Source organism: Rattus norvegicus, chromosome 4 (genome assembly GCF_036323735.1).
Source record: "Rattus norvegicus strain BN/NHsdMcwi chromosome 4, GRCr8, whole genome shotgun sequence".
NCBI classification, from domain to species: Eukaryota; Metazoa; Chordata; class Mammalia; order Rodentia; family Muridae; genus Rattus; species Rattus norvegicus.
The window spans coordinates 62,174,176-62,198,367 of NC_086022.1; the positions used below are offsets into that span (position 1 = coordinate 62,174,176).

General features: G+C 41.6%; 1 long non-coding RNA gene across 1 annotated transcript; it reads right to left on the bottom strand.

The window, feature by feature from the left end:
* Nucleotides 1–229: 229 nt before the first annotated feature.
* On the bottom strand, nucleotides 230–10,795 carry LOC134486671 (uncharacterized). The gene is made up of 3 exons (XR_010066015.1): nucleotides 10,479–10,795; nucleotides 8,769–8,858; nucleotides 230–348 (listed from the first exon to the last, which is right to left on the bottom strand). It is a non-coding gene; the product is annotated as an uncharacterized LOC134486671 (long non-coding RNA).
* Between the last annotated feature and the right edge of the window lie 13,397 nt (nucleotides 10,796–24,192).

Below are 24,192 nucleotides of genomic sequence, written 5' to 3' on the forward strand. Positions count from 1 at the left end.
TGAGGCTGCCATGGAGACCAGCATATGAACAGTATTTCTCTTAGCCAAAGTGTAGAATATTCCAGGGTCTTCTGATCTATGTCACTCTTAATTATTTAGATGGTTCCACTATGACCCCATAATGCTTCTCATTTTAGCCACTCAAGGGACTAGGGATGGCCTCTCTGAGACATGGTCCAGCAGGAGGCTTCAGTCTTGTTAGTAGAATGACAAGAGAGACACAGGATAACCTCCATCAATCTCTAACCTTTCTCTCCCTCTCTCTCTGGTACTTCTCAGCTTCTCCTGCCTCTAGGTCAGGGTCTTTGTCTCCTCCAGACTCATTCAGTCCAGATGATCTTGTGTGTCCTGGGGAAAGGAGGAGAGAAAAAGACAAGAAGGAGAAGATGATAGTGAGGGGTAGTTTTTGAATAATTGGGATGCATGAAAGAAATGGGTAGGAAAGAATATATTTAAGGAATATCACTATGGGCTTCATGATACCAAATCATACATGAAAAGGACCTGAATTATTTGAGAAAAGTTTGAAATTTGTTAGGCTGTGTTTCTGGGGCCTTGATGAGCTTGGCCGCTCCTCAAGCTATGGCTCAGAGAGAATGACTCAGAACACTGGGAAAATGTCAGCAAGAAATAAGTCCCAAAAAGCCTTCTTCATGAAGATTTCTTTCCTGCTTTGTAACCTTAGGAAAAATAAACAGTCCTATAAAAGAACGAAACATATGTCAGTGGTTCTTAACCATTTTAAGATAATACCAAGACCAGAAATTATTATAGCATCTGAATAGATCATGAGACATTGATAGTCTTCACTGCAGTGACAATCCAACCATTCTGACTGAAGACGATGCAGTTTTACCACATATATAAACTATAATACAGTTACTATGCATATATGTCTGTAAGATTAGCTGTCATACATACAAAGAAAGGTGTCTGGTTCATCCTGCTGGTGCCCACTACCTTCTAGTTCATTGGCTTTATTACTGATATCTGTGCTCGATAGTATGTGAGCAAGCCAGTATTTTATAGAAAAAATACTGAAAATGAAAATTTTATGAATTGATTAGTGTTTTGTCAACAAAAATACCTATAACTGGGTATGATACTACATGTATTTAATCTTAGAAATTGGGAGATAAAGATAGTTAAAGGGTTCAAAACTAACCTCAGATTCACAGCAAGCTACATACTAGCCAAGATGTGTCAGATCTTGCCAAAGAAAGAGGAAGAAGGAAGGGGGAAAGAAGGAGGGAGAAAAATAGAAACTATCTAAGGATAGTTTCTGCAATCTCTACAAATAAAATAGTGATTTTTTTCCATTCCTCTATTTCTACTCCTAGAAGATCTAGAATATTCCAGAATCACTTGACAACTGAGTATGTCTGGTAGTTTTTTACAAAACAAGCATGTGTAGCCCACTGTTTTATTTCATTTGTGGAGCCACACATCTACTGCTAAACTACTATATGTAGTAGTATACTACTGTATAGAGAATATAGTTAGAGACTTATAGAACAATAGCAGCAGCCTGTTGCCAGTTTCTTGACAGACTCCTTAGATTGTTACTATGTTCAAAACTATAGGGCCACATTATTGTCTAAAATTAAAGAGTATTCAATATGCGCGACATCATAACCTCCTGTGCTCCTTGAGATGACTGTGAAAAACTGGCTTGCTTCTGATCAGTTTAGTAAAGTCTTTCTTCTCAATACAGCCACTGACCTTAAAGTGGAATGGTTTTTCCCACTTCTGGGACTGGTCCATGTTTCTCCTTCAACTACCTTTATGCTAATAGTTATGAAGAACCTGGAAGCCATGGCAGAAACCCAGATGTCAGGTGAGTCTATTGAAAAAGAGATACCGCCAATCCAGACCGCCTATTTTGATTTAACATCAGAACAAATTTTGAGCACTCAAGGATCTACCTATCATAGCCATTATCAATAATGGGAATCATCTATTAAAATTAATGTGGGTACTATAAAGAGCTTGAAGAAATCCAGAGTCAGTTGTCTGAGTAGTTAGGTATATGTATCAGGATGGAATAATCCATAGTAGAAACCATCTAACTAATTAGGAGCTACATGGGACCATAAGATTCTAGAATTTTCTACAGTTTGGATAAGAAAGACACATTATCAATTCCCTGCTTTTCACAGCATCTTCAGAAGTACCTCTTATTGGTAGTCTCTGGTCACTGGACAGTACGTCAGGCTTAGAGTACTGTTTCCTTGGAAATGCCCCATCAACCACAAGCACCAATTGCTGCAGAGTCTAAATGACTGCAGAATTGTTTCATGAGAGGTCAGAGACTATAGGAATAACATTTGCTGTCAGCACGCTGCCCATGAGATCAGGACCGGTGATGAAACTACTACACGGCTAAATGTTGAGGTTGACTCTATATGGAGCAGAGTAATTTCCTGAGGCAGAGTCCTCAGGAATACGACCAGCATATTTCATGAAACAAAGCTACCCAGCCGGGTGGCTATCACAGACCATGTGTGCAACCTGCTGTCCTGCATCTTTGAAAGAAAACTGACCCACACCTCTAGGTGACTTGTCATCCTCTCAGCCCCTTTCTCATTATGTATAGGAACTGAAATTAAAGCTCCTATACCCTGGTTGCTTTCCATCAATGGTGACCAGCTGTCTATGTTTCTGGGTACCACTGGGAAGAGGGATGGAGAAAGGGACTTCAAAAGACAATCACCAGTGAGTCAGATGCAAAAGTTTGGAAAGATCAAGGACACAGGCTGTCCAGCTCATGCCACCAAAGTAGCAGCTTTCAAACAATCAAAGACAATCAAGAGAAGCAAGTCCCACTGACTGCCAGGGAGGACCAGGGTCCCTCTGGTTGTTCTCTCTCTCTCTCTCTCTCTCTCTCTCTCTCTCTCTCTCTCTCTCTCTCTCTCTCTCTCTCTCATCCATGGGCTCTTGACCTTTGGACTCTCCTAAGAACAGTAAATAAATTGTCTACTCAAAGACCCCGCCATTCAAAGATCATGCAGGAACCAATCTCTGGAACGTATGGCTCCACACCCAAAGGTGATGCCAAAAAGGAACAAGTAAAAACCCCTGCCTTTGACCCAAGACATTCTGCATTCTGCTTAGTTGCTTTCTGCCCTTTTTGCATCCTGTCTTTCCAGAATGTGCCTTATAATCCAGCACACAGCAGGCACTTGCTATGAGGAAATGAATGAGGCCTCTTTTCACATGGCCATCAGAAATAGTCACATCAAACTTCAATGCTTATGTACTGCTTGCCCCTTTGTTGTCCTACGTAGTCCTCAGAGCATCTGTGCAGGAAACAAGTCAGAGATTGCCATCTTCCTAATAAAAGTGGAATTGCAGAGAGGTTAGGCGATGGGCAAGATGACACAGACGGTCAAGGGCGGGGCAGTCCTAGAATCACATCCACAGCTTCCAAGTCCCAATGCTTTTCCTGCTTATCACCCCTGAAGTTCTGTGTTTCTGCCCCCATAATGCTGGGGTGAAGGTGAACTAGCACCCACTGAGGTTATATGCAAAGTATGGCTGACTCCTCATCCTGGTTATAATAGGCCAGGGTGGTGAGCTCAGTTATCTCCAAAGTCGTCTTCACACCGAGAAACACATCACAAGCCCTGCAGTCAAATGTCTATTGCTGAGATCACTGGGACACAGACTCATCCTCACGGCCGAGAAAATGGCTCAAAACCCAGGACCCATTTTTCATGCAAAGCCCCATCGAAGGGTTAGTCAGTCTTGGAAAAGGATGCATGAGCCTGGAACTATAACTTCTTATCTCTGGGATAAGTTGTGAACTTAGTCCACATAACCCACAGGCTGTTGATTTGGTGTTTTGCAACCCACAATTTGAATGTCAGGACCTCCCGCTCTTAGCAAATTTTGCAGAAGCTGACCTACTTCGATTCTGCACACCCTACCTACCCACTGCTTCAGAATCAGTTTTACCATCAGTCCTTAAATGACCTCCCCTATGAAGTGGGCCTCTTGGTGGCCTCTTCCTTGTCAGAGGTCAGAGATGCCAGAAGTAATTTTAGAGTTGTCTCTTAAGAGAGGGTAATATTAGAATTAAAAAAAAAATCTTTCTGGTCAAGAGACTCGAATCTCTATCTAGCCTTGGATGGAAACTTTGTATTCTAGTTACACAGGGTCACTGACCTGGCCAAAGGACCACTTCGGTGAACTCAGGCTTGCCGTAAGCCATGCTATAAAGACAGATAGAATAATTGGTCTTTTAATGAGATACTATATTTTCCCCAGTCTTTTAATGAGATACTATACTTTTCTTTACCAGAATTCCCACCTCCAGCACAGTGAATAACTAGGGCACAGACATGAGCTTTGTGAGTTTGCCCATTTTTCTGAATTTCTGATAAAGGGCACATACCTAAGATGTCCTTCTTTGAGAATTTCCATGCAAAACTTAACTATATCCTAACATTTGAAGTAATTTTAGAACTTTATAGTATTTAGAAATTTATAGAATTTATAGAAATTTAGAAGTAATATAGAATTTTAGGTTCAAGCTCATTTTGTCACTGAATTCCAAAGGTATATCTCAGGTGTCACTTCTAATATTGTTGATCTGTGCTGTATTGAATTTTGCTCTTTTATATTTTACATTTCTTCCTTATTCCTTCCTTACATTCTTGGAGCCCATTTATCTCCTTCCTTGCTTCCCTCCGCTGATCTCTCAGGTTTTAAGCTATGCCATTTTTAAACCCATGTTGCAATTCAGTGTAGTATGTTCTTCCTCCTTCGTTACACTAAGCATTCAAGGAGGCCTTTCATTACTGCAACTCATTATTATTCATAAAACGTTTTACGTTATGTTCATGTTCTTTTAAAGACATTTCCCCCTCTCACTTTGTCTTCTTTACTAAATATATTTAATCTAAATTTGAGGTCTTGTGAATTTCCTTTTCTCTTTCATTTCAGTTCCTAAGTATTCTCGTTTAATATCTTGAAGATCGCCCCCAACTTCATCTTGTCACTGCTAGATTTATTTCTTTTATCTTGCTTTTCATTTTCATGATATTGTCTCTCAGGGGCAATCCTCACCAACAGACTAAAAGACATTGAAGAAATAATTTCAAGTCTGGAGGACAAGGTAAAAGAAATAGATAGCTCAGTCCAAAAAAAATGTTAAATCACAAACATCAAGGAAATCGAGGACACCGTGAAAATACCAAACCTGCAAATAATAGGCATAGAAGAAGAAGACACCGAGGTCAAAGGCACAGAAACTATTTTTAAGAAAATAGTGGAAAATCTCCTGAAATTAAAAAAAAAAGCCTACCCAGGCTATACAGAACACCAAATAAACAGGACCAAAAGTTCCCCATAAATCATAAAACCAAAACACTAAATGTATAGAGCATATTAAAAAACTACAAGGAAAAAAGACCAAGTCACATATAAAGACAGACCTATTGGTAACACCTGACTTCTCAATGGAGACTTTGAAAGACAGAGGGCCTGGTCAGATGTTCCACAAGCCCTGAGAGACAATAGATTACTAATCAGCCCAGATAACTATACTCAACAAAACTATCAATCAGAATAGACAAAAAAAAAAAATTCCATGATGAAATGTACTCAGGAATGGACGCATTCTGAGAAGTGAGAAGTATGACTCGAAATGTTCCTTATAAACACTTTCATTCATTTCTCCTCTCAATGCCAAAATGGCCATGCTTAGGTTGTCATGACAACATATTGTAGAATAAGTGATATACACAATGGAAATTTATATTCTTAGAATCCTAGGGGTTAAAAGTTTAAGATTAAAGTTCTAGCCTATGGTAGTTTGAAGGAGATGTCCCTTGTAGTCATGCAATTTAAATATTTGGTGCCCAATTGATGGACCTGTTTGGGAGGTTTAGAAGGTGTGGCCTTATTGGAGGAAGTATGTCCCTGGAGGCAGGCTTTAAAAACTACTGCAATTTTAAGTATATTCTCTCTGTATCTAGGTTGTAGTTCAAGATGTGAGCTCCTACTACAACCTCTGTTCCACCATCATGGACTCTAGCCCTCCAGAGCTGTATGCCCAAATAAACTCATCTGTAAGCGTCTTTTATGGTGGTATTTCCTAATGCAATATAAAAGTTAGGAATATGCAGCCATTTTGGTTTCCAATGAGGGTCAGAAAGCTGTATTCTGGCTTTGTCTTCACGTGGCTTCTCTTTACAGGGTTCACTATCATTTGTTATAAGAAAAGTAATTTTAATCAGATTAGAAGCTGTACCAGTTTCTTTTCTCATTGCTGTGACATGATACCCACCAAAAGCAATTTCAAGAAAGATTTATTTTGACTCACAGTCTGAAGGTACAGTCTAGAGTGGCGGGAGAGCCACAGTGGCTGGATTTGAGAAGGCTGGTGACAGGAATCCAAAAGAGATGAATGCTGGTGCTCCACTTCCTCTCCTCTTTCTGGAAGCCCAGGAGCCCACCCACGGAATAGTGTCACTCACCCTGAGGCCAACCCTTTCTTGTCTCTGAAAAGACCATCCTAGATACACACAGGGGTGTTTCCATGGTGATCCTAATCCCATCAAACTAACAGTCAAGATGAAAACCAACAGAGGAGACCACCCTCATGACACAGTCTAACCTTAATTGTCTGCAAATGTTCCTATGCACAAATACAGTGATCTGAGGGATGAAGCCTCAGCATATGAATGAGGGGCAGCCATCTTGCAGTCCATAATACCTATGCAAAAATAGGCTTCCAGGAAGGACGCCTCTGTTCTGTTTCTTGCTGTAAACAAATGTGTTTCTTCTTGTCCTGGCACAGTTACAGAATTCTGTTCCCGTCAAGTCACTTGTCATGTGCTCATTGCCATCTACTTTACACGATTTTGCAAACATTATCTGCCTTAAAAAAAGAACTTTATGGGCACTACAGTAGACTCGGGGAAGGCAACAGAAATAAATACAAATGTTTAATCTATAAATTTAGTATTCCTCAAGAGAGGGATCTCTAATCTTCAGTCTTTATTAGGTCTCTTCTCTTGCTAAAACTATTTTATCCCCTTCTGTGATACACAGAAAGAACTTTTAAACTTTTAACCAATGCACCCATCGTCAGAAGAGAATTAACATGTTTACTCTCAAGTTTCTGGGATGATATCCAAAAAAGACAAAATCACTTGCATGAAATTTCTTTGAAATCTCAAGATTTATTTTTTTAACTATATGCAAATTTTACCCCTAATTCTGTAATAGTGTTGTTTATTTTAATAAAAAAATATTATTTTAAATTACTTAGCATTTAGGTGGCTTTGTTTTCCTTTCCTTCACTAATTATCAAGTAAAAAAAAAAAAGATCCTTTGGAAGATGGATCATGTTTTCTCATTGTTTTGCATCTCTGCGAGGCATACAACTTAGTTTAAGAGTCTTAGATCTCAAGGAGCTTCGTTCTCATCCTACCTCCAACAGCAAATGCAGCGCAGGCCACTAGGAGCTACCTCCGGGTGTTGGCTGAATGAAGTAAGTAGATGAAGTCATGAAGAGTGGACGAGGAGGGAAGGGCCCTTTCATCAGGTAGGTGGTTGAGCTGAGCTTCATACTAGACAAGGCATTGATTCTGCTTGGTTCTCTGGGTGGGAGCTTTCTCCAAGTGTTCTTGCTTCTGATCCCTTTTCCCTGAGATTCCTGAGGTGCTTTGTCTCTGGGTGAGCATTGGCACTGAAGCCTCAGGCTATTTTGTCACCTCTGTGCCTTGTGCATTCATTACTTTCCTCTTGCCCTGATAAAACATCACAACCAAGGCAGCCCTTAGGATGAAATGTTTATTTGGGGTTTATAATTCCAGAAGGGTAAGAATCTGTCACCATCATGGCAGTGGCAGGCAGTCAGAGTAGCGGGAACCTCTGACAACTTATGTTTCAAGCTTCAAGCAAAAGCAGGGAGCAAACATGTGGCTCTTGAAACCTCAAAGCTCACCTAGCTAGGTCACACATCCGAAGCTTCCCCAAACAATGCTTTCCATGAGGAATCACGTACCCAAATGCCCAAGAATAGTGGGGACATCTCATTCAAACTACAGTACCTGCAAAGATTGAACCCATGCTACAAGCCTGAGCCATGTAAAAAGTTGAAGCAGGGCCCATCTTAACATAAAGACGAGTCACTGCAGGGCAGACCTCAAACTTAAAGCAAGCTCCCTCTGAGGCCAGAAAAGCTCCTTGTGAATTATTGGTCCGTGTTAGTCAAGGTTCTATAGAGTAATAGAAAGCATAGAATGAATGTGTATATTCATGTATTCATATATAGTAGAATGAATATATGGAATTAATACATGTATGTATAGATATATGTATATATGCATATATACACATATATGTATATGTCTATATACATAAATGTGTACATATTTTTATAGGGATTTATTGGAATGACTTCCAGGTTGCAGTCCAGTTAGTACAACAATGGCTGGCTGTGAACAGAAAGTCCAAGAATCCCGTAGTTTCTCATTTCACAGTGCTGGATGTCCTAGCTGGTCTTCGGTATGTGCTGGAATCCTAAAGAAGTGGTCTCCAATGCCTATGAAGGAATGGATGTGCTAGGAAGCAAGGGTAAGCAGACAAAGGGCAAGGACTTCCTTCACGACCTTATATAAGCTTTCAGCAGAAGGTGTGACACAGATTAATGCTTTCCCAACTTAAGATCCAGATTAAAGGCCTGTGTCTCCCCCACCTCAAAAGTCCTGACTGGAAGTGGATTCGCCCACTTCAAACCAAGCAAAATATCTCACCGGCATGCCCTCCATTTCTGGATTGTAGTTCCTTCCAGATGTAGTCAAGTTGGGAATCAAGAAGATCCATCACATGGTCTTTCCTTGTACCTGGGAACAACACTGGAATGTCACAAGAACTCTCTCCCATCCCTCAGTCAGGAGATACAGAGGTAGCTACACCACTTCTAGGAGCAACTGAGTTAGGGAGCTTGGTGAGGAGATACTCTTCCAGGGTTAGCACAGACTTTTTCAACGTTCCAGCACAGCTAAGAGCCAGGCCTTTCAGTAACAAGAAGAAACAGAAAGCAGCTTCTCAGAGGTGAAGACAGCCATTTGAAGTCGCTTTCAGTTCTCCTCTCAGAATCTGTCATTTCAGTCTTCCAAATCTACGAGTTCCAGTCTTTGGGGTGCAGCCAACAATGGATCAAAATCGTCACCTAAAAAGCATGTGAGTCCTGGACATGTACAGACATTTTCCTTGGCATTGTTCCCTAAACAGGAAGGTATGGTTGCTCATACAGATTCCACGTTTTATCGGGTATTAAAAGCAATCTGGAGACTGCAGAGATGACTCAGTGAGAAGAGCATACACTATTCTTGCAGAAGACCCAAGTTCAGTCCCCGGCACCCACATCCTGCAGCTCACAGCCAACTACCTGTCATTCTTGCTCCAGGAGGTCTGAGGCCCTCTTCAGACCCCCATGAACCCCTGCACTCATGTGCATATACTCATGCACATACACATAATTAAAAATAAAATAAATCTTTTTCTTAAGATATAACCTGGAAACAGATGAGAACATATCAGCCTCACAGGTTATGTACAAACACTATCATTTTATATGAGGGACTTGAGTATCTGTGGTACTATGTTGGTATTTACTACATTCCTTGGTTCCCAGAAGCAACCATTCCTGCTCTGTAAACACTCTCTCACCTTTTCTCTTTCTGGTCTCCTTCTCTCTCTGTCCCTTCCTATTATAAACATGGAAAAGAAATGGGAGACAGGTTGGATTAATCAGTCATGGGGAAGCATCCCAGGCTCCTTGGAGAGAACCTTGGTTTTATTGCCATGTGTTATTAATGAAGATCACACTCCTCATTCAATCTTTACAACTCTACAGGTAGATCCTATATTTGCCCCATATTATGGATAGGAAATCCGAAGCTCAGAAGTCACATGGCTCATAATTCTGGGTCTGGGTGTGAACCTGTGTTGTCCCTGGCTCCAGGTCAGGCTGTGCTCCACTAGCCAACCCCTGAAGCAAAAGCATAGCATCTACCACAAGAGCTCCCAGATTCCAGACTTTGCGTGCCAAGAAAATTTCAAAATAATTTGGGGGAGGGTAGATAAACACAGGGTTGCCAAGTTTCTGTTTTGCCACATAAGCACATCAAAAATAAATCCTGTTATCACTATCACTTCATTTTTAAAATGACTTATTAACACCAAAAAATGGGAAGAAATAATCTCGGGATAAAGGCGGGTTCTTAAGCAGAATAAATTCCAACTTACAAAAAAGCTGTATAATCTCATTTTTTCAAAATTTGCTTAAAAGCAGTGAGAAATATCTGGGACCCGCTGTGATCTTTTGCAGCTACCAATCATCTCCCCAGATCTGTTTTCTCAGGATCCAGAGCAGAATTTCTAGGCCCGCTGGAAGTGAGGGTAAATGAAAGACCCTAGGCCCCAATACTAAGAACATTCCAATGTGGGGAAACTCATACCTGCTCTTTGCCAAGACATCCTTCATCCCAAGTGGACTTCTCACCCACCCTTTAACGCCAGATGTTCCTGGAGGAGCCGGGGTGTAAGGGGAGGTGGGTAAAGAAATGGAGAGAGAGAGACAGAGACAGAGACAGAGACAGAGACAGAGACAGAGACAGAGAGACAGAGAGAGAGACAGAGAGACAGAGAGAGAGACAGACAGACAGACAGACACAGAGAGAGATAGAGAGACAGAGAGACAGAGAGACGGACAGAAGGGGAAGAAGAGAGGGAGGAAGGAAAGGACAGAGGGAGGGAGGGAAGGAAAAGAACATACCAAAACCATGAGACCATGTCTGAGGACAGTATCCTGAGCTCAGAGATCTGAAAGTGAGAAAATGAGCCGAGGCAGTTAATTGCCCAAGACAAAGGAAGACAAATAGCATCCGCCCAAGGTGACTGAGCAAACTGGGCCGGCATCCGGTTCTTTGTGGATTGTGTCTTCTTCGGTTTGACTGTCATAAAGTGTTTATTTGTAACTGAAGAGAGAGAGGTAAGGCTTTTGTTCTGGTCCTTCTCCCTCTGAGGTACTTTACAGTTTCTGTAAGTACCTGTGCTCTGACCCTGAGGCTCATCAACCCTCAGGGGAAGGTAGCTTTGACAGGTGTCTCCATAGCCCAACTTCCTTGAATGAGGCTTTCTGAGAGGCAGATTTAACCCAGTCCCTTGCTCTCTTCGGTTTTTTCTCACCACCAGTTAAGATGGGGCTCTCTAGCAGAGCATTCGTGGTATTTTAATCACACTTGTTGTATGTGTGCCACTGGACCTCTGCCGTGCTTCACTGTGTGCAGACAACTCTCCTTCCCACCTATTTCCTACCTAACATTTCAGACCTCGGTGAGGGAGGTCTCAGCTTCCGTGAGCCTTCCCCTTGTCACCTGCCTCTCACCTGAGCTGCATCACTGGGATGTGCATTCATACCTCATTCTGACCATCACTGGGCCACACTGAAATGTCTCTTGACGCTTATGTTTTGGAGATAAGGTCGTGTTACACTCATGTTCACCTTCTCTATGGAGCACAGCCCAAACTCAAATGGATTTTTCTTAAAAAACCGTGTTCCTTTGCTTAGAAAGCCAGATGAGACATGGCCTCTGTCCTCAAGAACTGGTAAGTGATTTGAAGACTTGCCACCTACAGATGTAAGACAATGCCGCGCTAAAACCCATCCTGAGTTAGAATACAGAATGTAGATCATTCACAGAAAGCAGAAAAAGAAACTGGCAAGTGGACACTGCTAACGATGGTTTCTAGAGGACTAAGGAAGAAGAAAGACACAGACACGACCTCAACTCCCAGGACAGGCTCTTTCTAAACCCAGCACCACAAACTTCATCTCAAAACTCCACCAGGCAAGTCCTCAAACCTTTATCCAATCAGGAGGGGGAAATTATATATTAAACAGTGCAAGAATTTTGTGAGGGCCGGGTTCAATAAACTCAAAGTCTGAATGACTGCTCATGGTACCTTCTAAAGAGAGGAAGATCACATCTCATCTACACATGACATGAAAGAAAGCTGGTGGGGGTAGGGCAGTGGGGAATGAGGAAGCTTCTGAGATCCTAGAACAAGAGACCATTTGACTGGACACTGAGGTTCCTGAGCTTTGGAAGGCAGCATTCCTACTAGAAAGCTCTAGAGCAGAGTGAGGGGCCAGGAAGAAGTCCACCTCTGTCTCAAGATGGGTTTGGTGCTGTGGTTTGGGTGTGGCTTGACCATGTTCCTAGGGTTTTTCTCTGTCAAAATCTCAGCCCGCTCTGTGAGGAATTGCAAAGATGGGAACAATTTCACGGTGCTACCTCACAAGTAGGACTTTGGAGAGATGATTAGAATTAAACAAGCCTATTAAGATGGAGCCTCTACGACTGAATCCTTGAGGCTCTGCAAACTGAGAGAGGAACGCCAGACATATGGACAAACATGTCATGTGATACCTTGCTCTATCTTGGAACTCTGCCAGCAAGACAGCAATCACAAGATACAGACCCTGACCTTGGACCAGACCTATGACCAATAGAAACCTCTCTAATAACATACCTACTGGTGGCATTACATTCTAAGCAACAGAATATATATGTGAGATGAGGGCAATAAACCTGTGGCTCTGGGTCTAATGTTAGCTCTGTCTATTCTAGAACTTATAGCATCCCAAAGGCTTTAAAGCAGTGGTTCTCAACCCCCCCAATGCTGTGGCCCTTTAATACAGTTCCTCATATTGCTGTGACTGCCAACCATAAAATTATTTTTGCTGTTCCTTCATAACTGTAATTTCACTACTTTTATGAATCGTAATGTAAACATCTGTGTTTTCTGTTGGTCTTAGGTGACCCCTGTGAAAAGGTTGTTTGACCCCCAAAGAGGGAGAGATCCACAGGTGAAAACCACTACTTTAGAGGCTGCCCTTCAAGGGGCCTTTTCCTAATGATAGAGGATACAGGGGCAGGTAGATCAAAAGCAAAACTAAACAAAAGCAAAACTGAAACAACAACAAAAGCCAAGTAGGTCAGGTAGACAAGGGGATGCACAGGCTGAGAAAGCACCTTGGTTAGCAGAGCGCTTGTCTAGCATGTGTGAAGCTCTAGGTCCAATCCCCAGCACCACACAAACTAACAATGGTGGCGTCCACCTGTGATCTCAGCAGTCAGAAGCGGGAAATAGGAGGGATCAGGAGTTTGAGATCATCCTTGATCACACAGAGCATTCTAGGCTGTCGTGGCCACAGGATAAAGAGGAAAGGAAGCTTAGAGGCAGGAAGATGTGCTAAGGAAGGGAACTGATATTCACAGCCTGGACTCCTAACTGCATGGATTGGGAGACTCTGTAAAGACTAGTGCTTTTGGTTGTGGAACCTCTGGAATGGGCTTTTGGGGAGTCTGGAATGCAGAGGCCACATCAAATATTTACACTCCAGCTGCTGTCCCTGTGCCCTCACCTCCATCCCACAGTTGCTAGGCAAATGTCTGAAAGTCCCCGTGCAACTTGACTTCTTGGTAAGGCCGTGCGAGGCTCAGTGGAGCAGCAGCAAGTCCTTCTAGCATCATTCCAAGGCTTTAAGAGGCTCTGATTTACCTGATGTCATCCCACATGTTTTCCACCCTGCACTCCAATAGGGAATTCCACTTGGAACAGAGCACAGACTGAGTCCAGCAGCTCTCTGTGATGCGTTCTCTTCTAGAAACTCAGCTGACTTCAGGTATGTAGTGACTTGGCACTCCTCAGGAACACCTAAGTCATCCCACTTTCATATTTTAAAGGGTTGAGAGGGCCACAGACAAATGAGCACAAAGGATACAGGAGGTGGGATGTGGGCAAATGCTATTTCACCCTGTACTACAACAAGCACCTCTCCCCATCCCTCAAGGAAGCTGTACCTTCAAATATCTTGGTATGGGCTTTGCTGTTTTGATTCTTGCTGTTTGGTTTTGTTCCTTTGAAACAGAGCCTTGCTGTTCAGTAGCCCCAGATGATCTGGTAGCCACTGGCCTCAAACTTTCGACAATCTTCTTGTCCCCTGTCTCCCAAGAATTTGGTGTTTTGACACAAGTGTCAGGGACTTACATGGGCTCAGTTATTGGAAAAGATACAAAGAAATGCCATTGATCCAATACTTATCATGGAGCTTCTACTGTATGCTAGGTGACACAGTGTGGTGGTTTGAATATGCTTGGCCCATACTGTTAGGAGGTGTGGCCTTGTTGGAGGAGTGGGCTTTGAAACCCTCTACCTAGACACATGGGAGCCAGTCTTCTGTTTGCCTTCAGAACAAGATGTAGAACTCTTGGCTCCTCCAACACCATTCCTACATAGACACTGCCATGCTTTCTGCCTTGATGATAATGGACTGAACCTTTGAACTGTAAGCCAGCCCAAATTAAATGCTATCTTTTATTTGCCTTGGCCATAGTGTTTCTTCACAGCAATGGAAACCCTAACTAAGACACACAATAGAAGATGGGTTATAACAATGTATTTGCCAGATTCCTCTCACTACAACAAACTACCTGAGACAATTATCTTACAAACAGATGTCAATGATTCAATACATATCATGGAGCATCTATGGTATGACAGATTACACAATAGATGGGGTAGAACAATGTATTGGTCAGATTTCTCTCACCATAACAAACTATCTGAGACAATTATCTTACAAACAGATGTCAATGATTCAGTACATATCATGGAGCATCTATGGTATGATAGATTACACAGTAGATGGGGTAGAACAATGTATTGGTCAGATTTCTCTCACCATAACAAACTATCTGAGATAATTATCTTGCAAAGAGAAAAGGGGCTACATTGCCTTGGAGTTTTGAGGTTGTGCTCCATGATGAGGTGTCTTAATTGATTTTAGTCATGTGCAAAGACAGCAAGCACATCATGGTGGGAGAACATGGTAGAGTAAAACTGCTTACATCTCAAGATAAAGGGCAAAAGGCAAGGGGGATGCTACAGTCCCACAGTCTGCTTCAGGAACACACTACCAATGAGTGTGCCCTAAAGACTTCTCATCGGATTCCACATTAGATAGTCTTATAATTCTATCCGTGGGGACAGATCTTAACAGGTAGATCTGGATGATATTTAAGATCCAAACTATACGACACCCGCGGATCCCAGCCCGCAGCAGCTCTCTGCTCCCAGACCCCGTGTGAAAGAGACCTCACCGCCTGGTCAGGTGGGCACTCCTGAGGCTGCAGAGCGGAAGAGACCACCAACACTGCCCACCCCTGCCCACATCCCTGGCCCAAGAGGAAACTGTATAAGGCCTCTGGGCTCCCGTGGGGGAGGGCCCAGGAGCGGCAGGACCCCTGCCTGAGACACAGCCGGAACCTGAAGGAAACAGACCGGATAAACAGTTCTCTGCACCCAAATCCCGTGGGAGGGAGAGCTAAACCTTCAGAGAGGCAGACAAGCCTGGGAAACCAGAAGAGACTGCTCTCTGCACACACATCTCGGACGCCAGAGGAAAACACCAAAGGCCATCTGGAACCCTGGTGCACTGAAGCTCCCGGAAGGGGCGGTGCATATCTTCCTGGTTGCTGCCGCTGCAGAGAGCCCGTGGGCAGCACCCCGCGAGCGAACTTGAGCCTCGGGACCACAGGTAAGATCAACTTTTCTGCTGCAAGAAAGCTGCCTGGTGAACTCAAGACACAGGCCCACAGGAACAGCTGAAGACCTGTAGAGAGGAAAAACTACACGCCTGAAAGCAGAACACTCTGTCCCCATAACTGACTGAAAGAGAGGAAAACAGGTCTACAGCACTCCTGACACACAGGCTTATAGGACAGTCTAGCCACTGTCAGAAATAGCAGAACAAAGTAACACTAGAGATAATCTGATGGCGAGAGGCAAGCACAGGAACCCAAGCAACAGAAACCAAGACTACATGGCATCATCGGAGCCCAATTCTCCCACCAAAACAAACATGGAATATCCAAACACACCAGAAAAGCAAGATCTAGTTTCAAAATCATATTTGATCATGATGCTGGAGGACTTCAAGAAAGACGTGAAGAACTCCCTTAGGGAAACACAGGAAAACATTAATAACAAGTAGAAGCCTACAGAGAGGAATCGCAAAAATCCCTGAAAGAATCGCAAAAATCCCTGAAAGAATTCCAGGAAAACACAACCAAACAGTTGAAGGAATTAAAAATGGAAATAGAAGCAATCAAGAAAGAACACATGGAAACAACCCTGGATATGGAAAACCAAAAGAAGAGACAAGGAGCTGTAGATACAAGCTTCACCAACAGAATACAAGAGATGGAAGAGAGAATCTCAGGAGCAGAAGATTCCATAGAAATCATTGACTCAACTGTCAAAGATAATGTAAAGCAGAAAAAGCTACTGGTCCAAAACATACAGGAAATCCAGGACTCAATGAGAAGATCAAACCTAAGGATAATAGGTATAGAAGAGAGTGAAGACTCCCAGCTCAAAGGACCAGTAAATATCTTCAACAAAATCATAGAAGAAAACTTCCCTAACCTAAAAAAAGAGATACCAATAGGCATACAAGAAGCCTACAGAACTCCAAATAGATTGGACCAGAAAAGAAACACCTCCCGTCACATAATAGTCAAAACACCAAACGCACAAAATAAAGAAAGAATATTAAAAGCAGTAAGGGAAAAAGGTCAAGTAACATATAAAGGCAGACCTATCAGAATCACACCAGACTTCTCGCCAGAAACTATGAAGGCCAGAAGATCCTGGACTGATGTCATACAGACCCTAAGAGAACACAAATGCCAGCCCAGGTTACTGTATCCTGCAAAACTCTCAATTAACATAGATGGAGAAACCAAGATATTCCATGACAAAACCAAATTTACACAATATCTTTCTACAAATCCAGCACTACAAAGGATAATAAATGGTAAAGCCCAACATAAGGAGGCAAGCTATACCTAGAAGAAGCAAGAAACTAATCGTCTTGGCAACAAAACAAAGAGAATGAAAGCACACAAACATAACCTCACATCCAAATATGAATATAACGGGAAGCAATAATCACTATTCCTTAATATCTCTCAACATCAGTGGCCTCAACTCCCCAATAAAAAGGCATAGATTAACAAACTGGATATGCAACGAGGACCCTGCATTCTGCTGCCTACAGGAAACACACCTCAGAGACAAAGACAGACATTACCTCAGAGTGAAAGGCTGGAAAACAATTTTCCAAGCAAATGGTCACAAGAAGCAAGCTGGAGTAGCCATTCTAATATCAAATAAAATCAATTTTCAACTAAAAGTCATCAAAAAAGATAAGGAAGGACACTTCATATTCATCAATGGAAAAATCCACCAAGATGAACTCTCAATCCTAAATATCTATGCCCCAAATACAAGGGCACCTACATATGTAAAAGAAACCTTACTAAAGCTCAAAACACACATTGCACCTCACACAATAATAATGGGAGATTTCAACACCCCACTCTCATCAATGGACAGATCATGGAAACAGAAATTAAACAGAGATGTAGACAGACTAAGAGAAGTCATGAGCCAAATGGACTTAACGGATATTTATAGAACATTCTATCCTAAAGCAAAAGGATATACCTTCTTCTCAGCTCCTCATGGTACTTTCTCCAAAATTGACCATATAATTGGTCAAAAAATGGGCCTCAACAGGTACAGAATGATAGAAATAATCCCATGCGTGCTATCGGACCACCACGGCCTAAAACTGGTCTTCAATAACAATCAAGGAAGAATGCCCACATATACTTGGAAATTGAACAATGCTCTACTCAATGATAACCTGGTCAAGGAAGAAATAAAGAAAGAAATTAAAAACTTTTTAGAATTTAATGAAAATGAAGGTACAACATACCCAAACTTATGGGACACAATGAAAGCTGTGCTAAGAGGAAAACTCATAGCGCTGAGGGCCTGCAGAAAGAAACAGGAAAGAGCGTATGTCAGCAGCTTGACAGCACACCTAAAAGCTCTAGAACAAAAAGAAGCAAATACACCCAGGAGGAGTAGAAGGCAGGAAATAATCAAACTCAGAGCAGAAATCAACCAAGTAGAAACAAAAAGGACCATAGAAAGAATCAACAGAACCAAAAGTTGGTTCTTTGAGAAAATCAACAAGATAGATAAACCCTTAGCCAGACTAACGAGAGGACACACTGAGTGCGTCCAAATTAACAAAATCAGAAATGAAAAGGGAGACATAACAACAGATTCAGAGGAAATTCAAAAAATCATCAGATCTTACTATAAAAACCTATATTCAACAAAACTTGAAAATCTTCAGGAAATGGACAATTTCCTAGACAGATACCAGGTACTGAAGTTAAATCAGGAACAGATAAACCAGTTAAACAACCCCATAACTCCTAAGGAAATAGAAGCAGTCATTAAAGGTCTCCCAACCAAAAAGAGCCCAGGTCCAGACGGGTTTAGTGCAGAATTCTATCAAACCTTCATAGAAGACCTCATACCAATATTATCCAAACTATTCCACAAAATTGAAACAGATGGATCACTACCAAATACCTTCTACGAAGCCACAATTACTCTTATACCTAAACCACACAAAGACACAACAAAGAAAGAGAACTTCAGACCAATTTCCCTTATGAATATCGACGCAAAAATACTCAACAAAATTCTGGCAAACCGAATCCAAGAGCACATCAAAACAATCATCCACCGTGACCAAGTAGGCTTCATCTCAGGCATGCAGGGATGGTTTAATATACAGAAAACCATCAACGTGATCCATTATATAAACAAACTGAAAGAACAAAACCACATGATCATTTCATTAGACGCTGAGAAAGCATTTGACAAAATTCAACACCCCTTCATGATAAAAGTCCTGGAAAGAATAGGAATTCAAGGCCCATACCTAAACATAGTAAAAGCCATATACAGCAAACCAGTTGCTAACATTAAACTAAATGGAGAGAAACTTGAAGCAATCCCACTAAAATCAGGGACTAGACAAGGCTGCCCACTCTCTCCCTACTTATTCAATATAGTTCTTGAAGTTCTAGCCAGAGCAATCAGACAACAAAAGGAGGTCAAGGGGATACAGATCGGAAAAGAAGAAGTCAAAATATCACTATTTGCAGATGATATGATAGTATATTTAAGTGATCCCAAAAGTTCCACCAGAGAACTACTAAAGCTGATGAACAACTTCAGCAAAGTGGCTGGGTATAAAATTAACTCAAATAAATCAGTTGCCTTCCTCTATACAAAAGAGAAACAAGCCGAGAAAGAAATTAGGGAAACGACACCCTTCATAATAGACCCAAATAATATAAAGTACCTCGGTGTGACTTTAACAAAGCAAGTAAAAGATCTGTACAATAAGAACTTCAAGACAATGAAGAAGGAAATTGAAGAAGACCTCAGAAGATGGAAAGATCTCCCATGCTCATGGATTGGCAGGATTAATATAGTAAAAATGGCCATTTTACCAAAAGCAATCTACAGATTCAATGCAATCCCCATCAAAATACCAATCCAATTCTTCAAAGAGTTAGACAGAACAATTTTCAAATTCATCTGGAATAACAAAAAACCCAGGATAGCTAAAGCTATCCTCAACAATAAAAGGACTTCAGGGGGAATCACTATCCCTGAACTCAAGCAGTATTACAGAGCAATAGTGATAAAAACTGCATGGTATTGGTACAGAGACAGACAGATAGACCAATGGAATAGAATTGAAGACCCAGAAATGAACCCACACACCTATGGTCACTTGAATTTTGACAAAGGAGCCAAAACCATCCAATGGAAAAAAAGATAGCATTTTCAGCAAATGGTGCTGGTTCAACTGGAGGTCAACATGTAGAAGAATGCAGATCGATCCATGCTTATCACCCTGTACAAAGCTTAAGTCCAAGTGGATCAAGGACCTCCACATCAAACCAGACACAGTCAAACTAATAGAAGAAAAACTAGGGAAGCATCTGGAACACATGGAAAAAATTTCCTGAACAAAACACCAATGGCTTACGCTCTAAGATCAAGAATCGACAAATGGGATCTCATAAAACTGCAAAGCTTCTGTAAGGCAAAGGACACTGTGGTTAGGACAAAACGGCAACCAACAGATTGGGAAAAGATCTTTACCAATCCTACAACAGATAGAGGCCTTATATCCAAAATATACAAAGAACTCAAGAAGTTAGACCGCAGGGAAACAAATAACCCTATTAAAAAATGGGGTTCAGAGCTAAACAAAGAATTCACAGCTGAGGAATGCCGAATGGCTGAGAAACACCTAAAGAAATGTTCAACATCTTTAGTCATAAGGGAAATGCAAATCAAAACAACCCTGAGATTTCACCTCACACCAGTGAGAATGGCTAAGATCAAAAACTCAGGGGACAACAGATGCTGGCGAGGATGTGGAGAAAGAGGAATACTCCTCCATTGTTGGTGGGATTGCAAACTGGCACAACCATTCTGGAAATCAGTCTGGAGGATCCTCAGAAAATTGGACATTGAACTGCCTGAGGATCCAGCTATACCTCTCTTGGGCATATACCCAAACGATGCCCCAACATATAAAAAAGACACGTGCTCCACTATGTTCATTGCAGCCTTATTTATAATAGCCAGAAGCTGGAAAGAACCCAGATGCCCTTCAACAGAGGAATGGATACAGAAAATGTGGTACATCTACACAATGGAATATTACTCAGCTATCAAAAACAACGACTTTATGAAATTCGTAGGCAAATGGTTGGAACTGGAAAACATCATCCTGAGTGAGCTAACCCAATCACAGAAAGACATGCATGGTATGCACTCATTGATAAGTGGCTATTAGCCCAAATGCTTGAATTACCCTAGATGCCTAGAACAAATGAAACTCAAGACGGATGATCAAAATGTGAATGCTTCACTCCTTCTTTAAAAGGGGAACAAGAATACCCTTGGCAGGGAAGAGAGAGGCAAAGATTAAAACAGAGACTGAAGGAACACCTATTCAGAGCCTGCCCCACATGTGGCCCATACATATACAGCCACCCAATTAGACAAGATGGATGAAGCAAAGAAGTGCAGACCGACAGGAGCCGGATGTAGATCGCTCCTGAGAGACACAGCCAGAATACAGCAAATACAGAGGCGAATGCCAGCAGCAAACCACTGAACTGAGAATAGGACCCCCGTTGAAGGAATCAGAAAAAGAACTGGAAGAGCTTGAAGGGGCTCGAGACCCCATATGTACAACAATGCCAAGCAACCAGATCTTCCAGGGACTAAGCCACTACCTAAAGACTATACATGGACTGACCCTGGACTCTGAACTCATAGGTAGCATTGAATATCCTAGTAAGAGCACCAGTGGAAGGGGAAGCCCTGGGTCCTGCTAAGACTGAACCCCCAGTGAACTAGACTGGTGGGGGGAGGGCGGCAATGGGGGGAGGGTTGGGAGGGGAACACCCATAAGGAAGGGGAGGGGGGAGGGGGATGTTTGCCCGGATACCGGGAAAGGGAATAACACTCGAAATGTATATAAGAAATACTCAAGTTAATTAAAAAAAAAAAAAAGATCCAAACTATACAAGTGACCAAAATATCCATGCCCATCACGAAACTGACAAGCAACATTATACTCTTCAGAATCTTTCAGTTGGTCAAGACTCAAAATAAATACAAATTATGAGAGATTATAAACTAAACTGTGTCCCCCAGAACTCATATATTAAAGCCTTTGCCTCTGACCTGAGTATTTGAAGACAGCCTTTGAAGACATTAACTAAGGTTAGAAGGACACAGGAGTGGACTCTTAATTTAGTAGGACTAATACCCTTTGAAGATGAAGAGAGACCATATACAAAGAACCTGAATCCTGGATGGACACAGAGGAAAGCCAGGGAGAGTGGGCTCACCAGGAGCCAAATATTTTATCATCCTGGTATAGATTTCTATCATCCAAGTGTGTGGGAAAAATGCCTGCTTTTTATATGACCTAATTGGTGGTATTTTGTTACAGAAGCCTCCTATTTTATAAAACCAAGACCATCACTACTTTGTGACTATTATCTCTGTACTACCTTGAAAACTCTTGGCTTAAATATGATACTTGTCACTACACTAGACTCAGACTTTAGTTGTTAGTTTCAGACTTACTGAAATGTTTTATCAGTTTGTTTTGTTTTATTTCTTAAAGAATCTCAAGATAGATGCCTTCATGATAATCTGGTCCAGGGCTGTCAGGAAGAAAATTAAAGCAAAGTAAGAAGATGATGTGTTTCCTAGCACTTTAGAGTCCAATTCTGCTCAGTCACTTTCCAACTTGGACTTGAGGATGGCACCTCAGATGGATGACAGGAGAGGCAGCAACTCTCAAAAGTGTCCCATGATTGTCTCCAAGGCTTCCTTGCCAGCGCTTGGCACCTGTCACTGAAGATGAATGTTCATCCTCCCATACATGCCCACATAGACAATTCCTTTACACTAATGTCAGCAATGAAACATCCTCTAAATTTCACTCACTTAGGGTTGTCTCTTTCTTTTTTTAGGCTCTAATATTAGCCGGTTAGGCTGCCATACCAAAATAGTGACATCAGTGTGTCACAGGTCTGGAAAACCATGGTCAAGATAAGGCCTGGTATGATTTCTCCAGAGGACTCTGTCCTTCTGCTAACATGTAGTGCGCTTATCTGTCCTCTCCTCTATGCCATAAAACTCTACTGTCTCTTCCTGTTCTAATAAAGACATCAGTCTTATTAGATTCTGGCCTACCCACATAACTTCGTTTAACCTTAATGACCTCGTTAAAGGCTTAAACATCAGAAACATTCATTCTGAGGGTTAGATTTTCAATACAGAAATTTTAGGGGAACAAAATTCACTTTGTAACCACCCTGGAAAGCATTTTCATTGTTACTTTGCAATAAAATATTGAAGTAATGTTGTCTTTTAAATGCTGAAATCTGCTTCGCTTGCTTACAGCAAACCAATACTCTGCTAGCCTGTACCTTTACACATAAGCATTTCTGTTTCAGGGGCAAATTTGACTGACATCATTTTGAAAGTATATTGAATATAAACTCAACCTCATATATGCATTGTCAGTCATACACCAAATTCAACTAAAGAGATATTGATGGGAACAACCATGACCTATGGTTCCTCAGACAATGGATACCAGCAGTCATGACTTCTGTCCAGCCCATGCTGCAAGACAGAATTTATGTGAGATGCACCACCAACCCTCAGAAAATCTCACTGTGGAGAAAAGAATGTAAACATCAGATGAACTATGGCAAAATAAATTTAATTGGACTAGCTGTAGTACACCATTTGGTTTAATACATTCATTTTTATAAAGTAGCCACACAATTTTCAAAATGCAATGAAGAAGAGGTTTTCCTCAAGATTTCAACAAAAATTTTAATGATTCATTTGTTGCAATTTCTCCCTTTAATTTTCTATGTAATAATCCCTTCACAATATGGAATGGTAATATCCAAATGTATCTAAAATTATGTCAGAGATGTTGAAAGCCAACATTTCTGTAATTAAACGTAATAAATCATGGTCAAATCTTTTCCAAGTTCTACTGTGTGAATTATTTGCATAACATAAAGAAGTGGAATTGTTCAGATTCTAAGCCGTGTAAGGCATCTCCACCTTAGGACATGAATGATCACAAGTGTCCAGCATGCTAGGACGATGAAGACTTCTCTGAGAAAGAGCCTTTGAACTGAGAGCGAAGACAGGTCTGGAAGTGGCCAGGGAAGAGAATTCCAAAGGGAAGAACCACCTGCATGGAGGACTGGAGGCAGGAAGATGAAGACTTGAAGCTGATGAGGAGGGAGTCTGAATATGGCACATATGAGATGGGGTCACAACTCATGGGTTGAGAACCACTGTTGTAGGCAGTTATGAAGAAGGGCCATTGAGTTCTAATGGTGTGTAATGATCTCTGAGATATAGTAAGTGCCAGGGGATGAAAAGTACTAGATGTAAAATAGTGAGTATAATATGATACAATGGGTATTATACGTAAGGCTCAGAGAACATCTTGGAAGACAGGACATAAAACTGTAAGAACCAAAGGACCAGGTTATCTGCTATGAAATAGTCTCTTCTTCATATGACATGAATGATGTTTCCATGAAATCTTATCAGTACAGTCTCCTAAACAAGACCTGTACAGTAAAACTACAA